At 57.0% G+C, this 7871-nt stretch overlaps 1 protein-coding gene and 2 long non-coding RNA genes across 6 annotated transcripts in view; 2 read left to right on the top strand and 1 right to left on the bottom strand.

Annotated features, from left to right (window-relative positions):
* The first annotated feature begins 373 nt into the window (after positions 1–373).
* Positions 374–6611, top strand: LOC104869165. Of its 2 annotated transcripts, none has more exons than XR_782202.2 (3): positions 374–1415; positions 4268–4319; positions 6575–6611. It is a non-coding gene; the product is annotated as an uncharacterized LOC104869165 (long non-coding RNA). The 2 variants fall into 2 exon arrangements; XR_782203.2 differs by lacking the exon at positions 6575–6611 and adding an exon at positions 6498–6533 and having other exon boundaries at positions 375–1415.
* LOC117286932 lies at positions 1413–3183 on the bottom strand. The gene is made up of 3 exons (XR_004518085.1): positions 3097–3183; positions 2831–2973; positions 1413–1489 (listed from the first exon to the last, which is right to left on the bottom strand). It is a non-coding gene; the product is annotated as an uncharacterized LOC117286932 (long non-coding RNA).
* Positions 6612–6621: 10 nt separating the features above from the next.
* Positions 6622–7871, top strand: part of Plxnb2 (plexin B2) — a 14007-nt gene continuing 12757 nt past the window's right edge. For all 3 annotated transcript variants that reach the window (XM_010634261.3, XM_010634263.3, XM_010634264.3), the window contains exon 1: positions 6622–6658. The gene's annotated coding sequence lies outside the window, so the exon portion shown is untranslated. The remainder of the gene's footprint in view (positions 6659–7871) is intronic.

Consider the following 7871-nt stretch of genomic DNA (forward strand, 5'->3'; position numbering starts at 1 on the left):
CCACCCCCCACCCCACCCCCTCCTGCTTACCAAATCCCGGAAGGGGGGCTTCTGGGTGGGTTGGGTCTGTGCCAGCTGCAGTCTCCATAGGACTCAGCTGTCCCTTGACAGCATCCAGCCAGCCCTGGGGAGAGCCTGGGAAGGGAGACTCATGGGGAGGGGCAGTTGGAGAGACAAGCATCACAACCAGCTCAGGGTTGGGGAGACACAGGGCCTCCGGACCCAGGTGGGAGTCCTCTGTGGCCAGAAGCTGTCTGGACTCTTCTTTTTTTTTTTAGTACCAGGGATTGAACTCAGTCAGGTCCTTGCGCTTGCGAAGCAGTGGCCGGAACCACTGAGCTAAATCCCTAGCCCATGGACTCTTCTATTCTGAATGTTTAGCTCACTGTTCCCTGGCAGGGGCAGCATTACCCATTTGTGCCCTTCCTCATCTGCCCAAGTTCACACTTCAGGAGCGTGGCAAGTCGATGAAGGGTGATGCTAGACTGCAGAGCATTGATTCTGGAGGTCTGCTGTGTGGCACCTTGGCAGGGGTGGTCAGTGGGGAGAAGTGGATGTGCAGGCCTGGTGTTTTCCAGGAGGGAGTCCCATCTGAGGAGCCTCACCTTCTGGTCCCAGGCCTGGAGAATCTGTGCTTTGGGTGTGCAGAGTGGGCTCAGTCACTGGGGTACCCACACATACTAAAGCTATTGGCACAGAGGGAGGGGGCAGGGCAGGTGCCCTTGGGCTCTGCCAGGTGAGCTGTGAGCACCTGAATACCAGGGCTAGATGAAAAGACCTTGGTAATTGGTGGCCTCAGCTCTTAAGAGAGAGGTGGTCTGGATGTCTGGGGTGGGGAACATCAGAAGGTAGACAAGCTAGGCTGGGGGACATGGAGGAGCAGGGGTGACTTTTCATGCTAGAGCCACAACCTAGATGTTTTGGGGGAAGTTAATGCAGGGATCTACTGTAGGAGCCAAGTCTGGTGGGCAAAGGGCAGCTGCACACACTCGACCTGGTGGGAACCTTGGCCCAGTCCTAGGGGAACTCTCAGTGCCGACGCTGATGCAAGACCCAGGCTGTGCCTCCGTGTGTCCCTGAGCCACACCCCTGCTCCCAGGTCGGGTTGCACCGGAAGAGCTTGGTCCTCGCCTGGGGAGTCTGGTGGGTGGTGCCACGGCAGAGACCTGGAATCCCAGGTCTTCGGAGTCTGGGGCGGGGTTGTGCGCAGTTGGCTGGCAGCTGGGATCGACTCTGGCGGGGCGGAGCTGTCCCCTGCCCCTTCCCAGCCCTGCAATCTCTGTAAGTAATGGCGGGTCGTGTTCTCGCTGTGCCTGGCACCAGGTGAGCGTCCGTAGGGAAGCCTTCTTTGCGCACGTGACTGGCCGCTGTTATCATTGTCACCCATGGTCAGGCGCCTACCTGCCTGTTGTCTGGTGAGCTGCTGCCAGGTGCTGGGGTCCATGTGTTTCCTCCCTCCAAGTGTGGTGGTCCGGTACAGGGGTGGTCTCTGGAAGTGCGTGGAAGGGATTGTCTCACGGGGTCTGCCTGGGAAGGGATGGGGTGGGCCCTCAAGCAGGTCTGATCTCTGGACCCCTTTGGGCCCATTCCTCCTGGCCCTGTCTGTCCAGGACCACTGTCCCCTGCCAAGTGGTGATGGTGACTGGGGTCTGCTGATGCCCAGGCTCCTCCCTCACTCTTGTTTTGAAAACAGCAAAGGCTCAGATTTGCCTGCGCCCTGGCTGTTTTGTTTCTCCTGATTTGTTTAAAGCTCCGTCTAATTGCAGATTTGCATGTTTGTCGTAGCAGACCGAGGCCCCGCCTCCTGGCCGCCAGCTGCGTTGGGGGAAGGGCACACTGCTTCTTGGTGGCCCCAGTGCTTTGGCCACTTGGACCCCCACTGCTTCAGGCTACCTTAGGGTGGTTGCACCCACCCTCCCCAGCAAACCCTTCTCCCAGGTCCCCAGTCATGGAATCACACAGTGCTACCCCGACTATCACTTAGGGAGGAGGAGGGTAGTACCTGTGCCTGCTGGGCCTGACCACTTCAGGAATCATCTTTCTCTATCTACTGTGCCTGGACCCCCACCTGGCCCCTCCCTGGTTCCCCTTCTGCCCACAGCCCTCTGGCTGGGTTGGGGTAATCCTGAACTGCTCTTGCCCAGGTTGGATTTGAGCATTAAGAAATCATCCTTTGGCGGGGTGGAGTCGGGGGTTAGCTCAGTGGTGCTGCTGATTGCCTTGCAAGTGCAAGGTCCCAAATTCAATTCCTGTTACCAAAAAGAAGAAGAGACAAAGAAGAGGAGGAAGGGGGGAGGGGGGAGGAGGAGGAGAAGAAAAAGAGGAGCAGGAGGAGGAGGAGGAAACTGCCCCATCTGTATTGCTTGAAGAAGCAGGGAAAGACCCCCAGCTCTACCCACAGGAGGTGCACTCTGGATCCAGTGCTGGCCCATGGGGTCCATCTGGAGTTGGGATACTCTTCCATACATAGTTCTTGTCCACCTCACCTGAAGTTCAGGCTGGGGAGGAGGAACTCTTTGTCAAGTTGGAGGTCTGGTAGCTGGTGTGGGGCCCATGTGCTTTCAACCCTCTGGGCCATATCCCTGTTCAGACCTTGCCCACAGAGCGCCCATGATGGCTATCATAGAGGACAAATGGTCATCCCACAGAACTGGTCAGGGAGGGCACCTGGGACTCTGAAGAGTGGGTAGGAGCTTTTCAGCTTTCCTTTACTAGGTGTTTATTACTCCCAAGCTGCATGTGTAGAAACTGAGGTCCAGGGCAGCTTTGTAAATAGGAAAGGCCAGGCATGATCCAGCTAGAAAGTGGCAGATCTGGGTTTGAACCCTACCATGTGGCTGCAGGGCTGGCCTGGAGGAGCCATGCTGTCTTGAGGCTGTAGCCACCTCCTGCCAGAGTCTCATCTGGGGTAGGGAGTGACCCTCTGGAGTCCAGGAGGTGGTGCCGAGGGCGGGAGGGAGTTCACGGGGCCACCTGTAAAGAGTAGGAGAGGTCCTAGTTTTTTTAGAGAGGAACAAGCCGTGGCCATTCCCCTGCGAGGTCGAGGGAAGGGGCTGAGGGCCAGGGATGGGACGGCAGGTGGCCAGCCGCACCTACCTTCAGGACAGCGTGGGTGGTGGGCCCTGCCTGCTCCATAGACTACTCTGCTGGCAGGGGTGCTCATTCAGGGTGAGGCTCTTTCCTCACAGCCATGAAGAGCTTGGGTCTGTGTGCACCAGGTCCTGAGCGACCTCCTCTGCTGGCGGCAGCTGGGAGGCCAGGCGGGTCTCTGCATTCTCATGGGGCTGCTTTTCCAAAAGGCCTGATGCTGCCCTGTGGTTTGGCTGCTGCGTTTTAGAGCAGCCTGAGAGCTTCTTTTACAAAGGCTGTCTTGACTGTTGGGGTCAAAGGACACCCTCTCCCTTGGGCTGCATACAGCCCCTTGACCAGGTTAACTCTTCTCTGCTCACCGAGGAGCTGAGGACACTGCCAAGCAACGTGATGCTCACCCTCTGCTCAGCTGGCCCCTGCCGGTCTCCTTGGACTCAGTGTGGGTGCAGACTGGGTCCTGCAGTGTGGGCAGAATGTGGGGGAGTGTGCGCAGGACTTGGCAGGGCTCCCTACGCCCCAGCCTCCCAAGCAGCTCTGTGGGTTAACATGCAGTTTTCCAAGTGTCTTCTGGGGTGACACTGACATTTGCCAGTTTCTCCCGGTAGCTACTGTGCTGCTCACTGAGAACCACTCCTCCTCTGTGAGGCCCTGTGGACCCAAATGGGTCCCAGAGCAAGGATACAAACAGAGTGAAAGGATACAAGAGGCATTGCTGAGTGCTACAGTGTATCACTCTCAGGCTTTTCTTGAATTCATTTAGTCCTTGCAAGTCCCTGGGAGTAGCATTCCTGGTTTCATTCACAGTTGGGGAAATAAGGGAGGCACAGAGAAGTTAAGTAACTTGGCCAAGGTTATGCAGCTAGTAAGGAGAATCCGGGGTAACGGTATGCATGTGTTTAGAAAGCAGTCTTTCCAATCAGAGTGATACATGGACCGAGCTCAAGAAAGCAAACCAAACCACTAGATTTACAACAAAAGGAAGCTGTCCATGAGCACAGGAGAGAGGGGTGTGAAAGGCTCCTGTTCTGGAAAGGCCAAGTGAATGTGCCTGCTTTAGGGCCAGGTCGGAGGGTGGAGCTATGTGGATGGGAGGCAGACACAGGTGGGGTTCTTGGGAGCCCGGGACCAGGTGGAGGCCAGCAATCCTTGGGGGTGACTCAGTCTCTTTGCCTCCTAGAGAACTTCGATGCAGGCCTGGAGCAGAGAGTGAGCTGGACGCTGGAACCCCAGTGAGTAGCATGGGGGGGCAGGTGCAAGCTGTGTGCAGCGATGTCCTTGAGGCTCCTTCTTGGTCCTTGGCCTGGGTGGATGGACAGATGGGAGTTGCTGAACTCCTGTGCTCTGATCTACGAGGCCAGGTCTTGTGCACATGGGCTGGGTGCTGGACACTAGGCACTGGGTTCTGCAACACTGGAGCTGGGAATGTTGAGTGAGGAGGCAGGGGCAGGGCGCTGTCTGCATGCTGTCCGCTGGCAGAAGGCTGGGTGTGTGGCTTCTTGGAAATGAACCTCTAGACTCCGGTCAGGAAGAGGGCAGCTGGGCCCCAAGGAAATCCCCACTGGCCCATCATCTGTGAGGGTCCGTGCTGATTTCAAAACAGGAAGACCGCTACTGCCTTCATTCCAGGAACACAGGGCAGGAAGCTTAGCTGGCTGTGCCTGGCGCCTCTTACACTGCCAGCCAGCCTGGCTACCGGCCTCTTAGCCATCAGATAGGTGCCCTTTTGCTCCCTGGCCTGGCCTGGAAGTCACCTGTGACCTTGTTTGTCCACAAAGCAGGGCACTGCCACCCGTGGAGGTGACCCTGTCTCTCCTGCCAATCCTGAAGGCTTGGGATTTGGGCCTTGCTCTGCCCACCTTGGGGGTGCTAAGGAAGACCTTGTCTGTCACTGTGAGGATCTGCTTATTTTCCTGACCTTCTGCCTCCTACATAGGTGGTTTTTGTTGAACACCTGGCATTAGTCAGAAGGGAGGGAGCCACCTTTGTCATCCATCCCTGGTCTTGTAGGTCATATGTCCTGGGTGTGAGCTGGTGACCAGGGAAGCAGGTGGCTGGGAGCACTGGGCCAGGGCAAGAGCTTTTCTGCAGGGAGTGCCTAAGGGGTCCCCAGTTAGCTCTGGGTTCAAGTCCCAGGTTTACGGTGTTAGGGACAAACTGGAAGGGTGGGTGCGGAGGAGGCTTGGGCTGCTTGTGGAGGAGAAGCTGCTCTCCTCCCCTACTGCTGCCCCGCCCCTGCCTGCCGGAACATTCCATTCATTCCGAGGCTCTCAGGCAGAGCTGGAGCCAAGCTGGGGCCGGGCACTTGGGTGAGCAGGGATGGCCGGCCTGGGGTACACCGGCTGAGCGACTCAGAATGGCTGAGGGCAGGCTGTGCTGCCAAGAGAGGCATGGCTCTAAGAAGAGACAGGAAACACCTCCATCTGCCCTACCTCTCCCTGCACAGGCAGCAGAGCTGGAGAGGATTACCCTGAGGCCCCAGAGGGCTGGTGGGGTCTTCCCGTCTCTGCTGGAAGCCACTGTCTTCTAGGCTGGTCACCATTTCAGGTTAGGGTTGGGGACACCTGCCCGTTCTGGCACTGCCCATCCTCCCTGCTGCCACCTCTGAGCTGTCAGGGACTCCAGGTCCTGTCCTCCACTGGCTCTGGACGCCCTCTGGCTAGCCGAGGGCTAGGTAGGTGCTGAGCCCCGCCTACCAGACTGTAGAAGCAGGACTGCCTGGCAGAGGAGGCCAGCCAAGCCCACACTCTCCTGTGGTGACTGCTGTGGGCAGGGTTTTGCCGGCTGCTTGCTTGTTCCTCGGTTACACTCCACAAGAGGGTTGACGAGGCTGATGGCGGTCAGAGCAGAGGTGTGGGGTGGACCTGGAGGGGGTACCATGGGGCCTAAGCATAGTCTTGAAGGGAGACTGTGATAGGACATGCAGGTGCATGAGAAAAAGCCAGTCTGTTGGAGCAAGCTCAGCTTCTCCTAGAGACTGCAGCCAGGGAGCACCTGCCTTAGCCAAGAACAGTGCACTTCCTTCTTCTTTCTGGAAGAGATGGGTAGAGCGAAGGGTGACAGGACGGAATGTGGTGGTCACAGACTGGTTGGTACCCTGGCTCAACCCACACCATTCTGGCAGCCTTAAGCAAGTCTCTTCCCGTCATGTCTCAGTTTCTTCACCTGAGAAACGGGCCAATGGTAGTGACTCCACAGGACTGCTGTGATTTCAAAGCAGTAAGCCTGTGGCAGGCACTCTTTTCAGAGCCTGGCCTGCACCATATCCCACACAGCGGCAACTGGTGTGCTAGGTCACTGGTCAGCATCTAAGGGTGCACGCTGCAGCCACTTTCACTGGGATATGTGACATGGAAGTTGTTTCTAATGCTTGAATCTCATGCCTTTTATTTATTTTTTTATTTCTGCAGTATTGAGGATTGAACTGAGGGCTTTCACACTGAACTACATCCCCAGCCCGTTTCTTCTTTTTCTTATGTTGAGACAGGGTCTCACTAAGTCACTGAGTTGCCCAGCCAGGTTTGAACTTGTGATCCTCCTGCCTCAGCCTCCCAGAGTGCTGGAATTCCAGGTGTGTACCACCATACCCAGATATGATGGTTTCTTTTATCTAAGAACTTTTAGTGTATAGCAAAAAAAAAAAGATCATTTTCTTAGGGAATAAGAGTGTGGAAGGAGGTGGTTTCAGGTATCCCTACAGGAAGTACCAGCCCTCCGGAGGCATAGGGTGGGCCTGGGCAGAGAGCCTGCCATGGGGCCTGGCCCCACTCTGGGCAGGGCAGACTGGACACGGGGATTCCATTCACTCGGGCACACGAGCATACTTGGAAAATTATAGTGGGTCCAGGATCAGGGTGCCCTGAGCATCAGGAGAGGGTGGAGCAAGGTCCCCAGCAGGAGAGGTTGAGGCTTCTGTGGAGCAGCCCTGCCTGTCACTCAGTTTGCCCAAGATGCCAGCACCCCTGAGCTGAGGAGGATGCTCACTCATGGGGCTTCACCTTCTTCTCCAGGGGGACCCTCAGGCCAGGTTCAGCAGTATTAACTCCTCTCCAACCATCCTAGCCCTGCCTGCACCCTCCCCACTCTAGTCTCAGGGTCCCCCTCTGAAACCTGGTGGATTTGGGGCTGCTTATCTCTCCTTGGAACCTCTCAAGGGCCCTGCCTCTCTGGCCCCACCCCTGATGCTGTGCCCTGGCAGGGAAGGGTGGGCCATGGAGAAGGAGTGGCGGGTTCCTGCCCACTCTGCTGCTTTACCTGGGGTAGGGGAACCTGGAGGAGGGCAGGAAGGTAGGTAAGGGCTGGTTGGGGGTCTGTGGAGGGCCAAGTTGTGCTCTAGGCCCTGTCTAGTCTCAGGTCTACCTTGGGCTGTGCCAGCAGGTGTGTCCTACACCTGCTCGCTGGCTGTGGTCCATCTGCCAGCCTGGCCTGTGTGGTGCTGTGCTTTTTTGCTCCTGACCTGTAGTTTCTCTGGAGCTCCAGGAGCAAGTATGAATGCCTTTGATGCTTCCTGGTGGTATTTTCCACCACCTTGGGGCCGGCCTGCAGCTGCCTTGAGGCCAGGGCCTCACCCTCCCGGGGAAACCCTGAGCAGTCATCAGTGCTTGGTCCCAGTCCAGGGTTAGACTACAGGCTCAACTTGTTGAGAAGAGTTGGAAAATGGTTTCCTCTGAGATCTCCAGTGGGGCGGGTGGTTGTGAAGTCCGGAGAGGGAGGGCTGGGGATTTGGCTCAGTGCAAGGGCAAGGACCCGAGTTCAATCCCTGGTACCAAAAAAAAAAAAAAAAG

This window comes from Fukomys damarensis, unplaced genomic scaffold (assembly GCF_012274545.1).
Source record: "Fukomys damarensis isolate Sample0158 unplaced genomic scaffold, DMR_v1.0_HiC HiC_scaffold_19, whole genome shotgun sequence".
NCBI lineage: Eukaryota > Metazoa > Chordata > Mammalia > Rodentia > Bathyergidae > Fukomys > Fukomys damarensis.